General features: G+C 40.0%; 1 pseudogene across 1 annotated transcript; it reads right to left on the reverse strand.

The window, feature by feature from the left end:
• Positions 1-335: 335 nt before the first annotated feature.
• On the reverse strand, positions 336-1,549 carry LOC306661307 (eukaryotic translation initiation factor 2 subunit 2-like; annotated as a pseudogene). The gene has a single exon. The product of its transcript is annotated as a eukaryotic translation initiation factor 2 subunit 2-like (transcript).
• Positions 1,550-2,712: the final 1,163 nt, after the last annotated feature.

Genomic DNA, 2,712 nt, shown 5'->3' on the forward strand with positions numbered 1-2,712 from the left:
CCTGATAGGGATTAACCGAGTGGTAACCGAAGGCTGGTAGGGTGTGACTGGAGGAGGTGGGAATTTGTGGGTGTGGCTTTGTGGTATATATTTTGAATCGGAGTAGAATCTCTCTCTCTGCTTTTTTTTTTTTTTGGAAAGAATCACTGTTATAATAACTTTAATTTATCTTGCATTTTACAGAAGTCTATGAACTATTTTAAAAAAGCACCTCCTTACCCCATCATGTTTTTCTGACAGTTGTTAAAGTAGGCAATGAGTATGTCAACAGCTTGAGCATTGGCATCCTGCAAGGATTTCAGATCAACCAACCACTCACCAAAGAACTTGGCAGCTTTTCTATCTTGTTTTTAATACAATGGTATATCCACTCTGATGGTAAACCTGTCCAGCCAAATCTCCACAACACACTTTGCAAAATCAGGGTGATTAGCAAATTAGTTAGCTTTGGCACGGAGCTGTGCTCGCTTGCCCGTGACAGCCTGGAAGCCGGTTTTGATACTGGCAACAGAGCATTGAGAATGACAAGTTTCACACTGTAAGAAATAGAGTCGGGTGTCCTTCTGCAAGATTGTGTCCGGTGATCGGCATGTGTGGCAAGTGACGTATTCCTTGATATATCTTCTCAAGACATTTTCTATTTGTTTCTGTTGGAATCTTCCTTTGATTACAAGTTGGTTATTACCATCTATAGAACCACTTGTACCCAATTCTGCCAATAAAAATGCAAGGAGATGTTTGGGCTGACGATGTAATAGTTTACAGATATCTGTAAGTTGACAAAAGAAGTTTTCTTGGTTCCTACTCGGACAACCTGTGGAGGTTTCATAACAAATTTTCTTTTCTCTCCAGCAACCATATCTGGATTCTTTTCCCTCATGATGTTGAACACTCGATTCAGTAGCTCCTCATAGGTGTAGTCTCTTTCTGAGCCTGCCCAAGCAGGACCTGTCTGGTTACTGAATGAGATTCCATCATCTTTTTTGCTATCTTCATCTTCTAAAGCTTCATCTTTCTCTAGTATTTCATCCTCATCTGGGAACTTGACATTCTTCTTTTTCTTCTTTTTATTGCCAAGCATAATATCAAGATCATCCTCTGGCTCAGCTGGCTCTTGAACATCACTTTCAATCTTAAGATCCTTTACACCTTCTTCAGCTTCATCAATATCAAATATCTTTTTTGTTTTTTTCTTCTTTTTCTTTTGATTAAAGAAGTTCAAGTCATCTAGATCATCAGAAGCATCTTTTTTCCTACTGTCTTCTTCATCAGCTTCCACATCTTTATCCTCAGTTGGTTCTGGTTCCACTTCTTTTGTTTCAGAGGGCTGAGTTTCTTCTGTCTGGGCATTCCCTTCCTCATCTAACATAAAGGGCTTCTTCTTCTTCTTTTTCTTCTTACTCATTGTAGGATCAAAAATCATCTTGTCCCCGGACATGGCGGCGGTTTGAGTGGGCTCGGCACGAACGAGAAGTCAGACGGGTCAGCCCCTGGCTTCGGCGGCAGCGCTGCTCCTGCCGACACCTCTCCCAGCACCGCACTAGGCTCTTGCATCCTCTCTCTCTGCTTTCTGATCATCAATGTAAGCTGCTTCCCTCTGCCACACTCTTCTGCCATGTTCTTCTGCTTCACCTTGAGCCCTGAGGAATGGAACTGGCCTTCTATGGACTAAGACCTCTGAAACCATGAGCCCCCAAATAACTTTTCTTTCTCTATAGTTGTTCTGATTGGGTGTTTTAGTCACAGTGGCAAAAAAGCTGACTAAAATAAGCATGGAGTATTTTAAATAGGCAAATATGTGGAACAAATTCAGATGCTAACCTGGGATTATTTTCTAAATTATGTAATATATATGCTTTATTTTCCAAAGTTTGTGTGCTTTTGAAAGGCTTGTGTTATGTGATATATTCCTTCCATCAGAAGGTAAAACAAGTATGTCTGAAAAGTCAGTCACTTGAATGATTGCTAGGGTAGGATACTTTGGCTCTGCTTCTAGGGAATGGGATAAAAACTATTGTGAAAGGGAGGATGGAAACAAAGAGAAATTACAATTTCAGTTGACACAGAGTCAAATTAAGTTTTTGAGCAGTAATATCAACCTCATGTCCAAGAGGAGGTTTTGAGTCTACAGGAAATGAAAACTTAAATAAGAGTTCAGGTCTGTAATAGGTTGGGAAATGGAGTACAAGTACATAGAATCAAAAGAATTCAGGACACTGCTGGTGAGAAGAGAAAAACTTTGGGATACCTGTTTTTGCTGAGTACCATCCAGGAAGCTTTGAAGTGACACCGCAATAAATATTAGTGGAATAGGTGAAGGGATGGTTAAGTAAGTGCCTCCACAGAGGCATGTAAATTTCTACCTAGAAAACCTGATGGGTTGAAATGAATAACGTCTGTAGGCTCTCAGATACTGAAGACCACAAGGAATGTGAAGAGAGAGGCACATATGTCAGTGATGGACAGTTTTCTTAGAAACAGAAATAAATGTAGGTCTATGCAAATGAACCATGACTTTATTAACCCTGGGAGGCAAAAGTAGGATATATGAGTGCTTTAGGTGAGGTAATTGTTTTGAATCTTTAAATCTTACTTGACAGTTTTTGAAAAAAAAAGAGGGCCTGACTGCTAAAGAGACCCTAATCAAGCTTCCTATGGCATTCAGGCTCTTCCTAAAATAAAGCCTTCTCCTACCATGTTCTTAATGAGGAA

This window comes from Sciurus vulgaris (assembly GCF_902686455.1).
Source record: "Sciurus vulgaris genome assembly, chromosome: 5".
Classification (NCBI taxonomy): domain Eukaryota; kingdom Metazoa; phylum Chordata; class Mammalia; order Rodentia; family Sciuridae; genus Sciurus; species Sciurus vulgaris.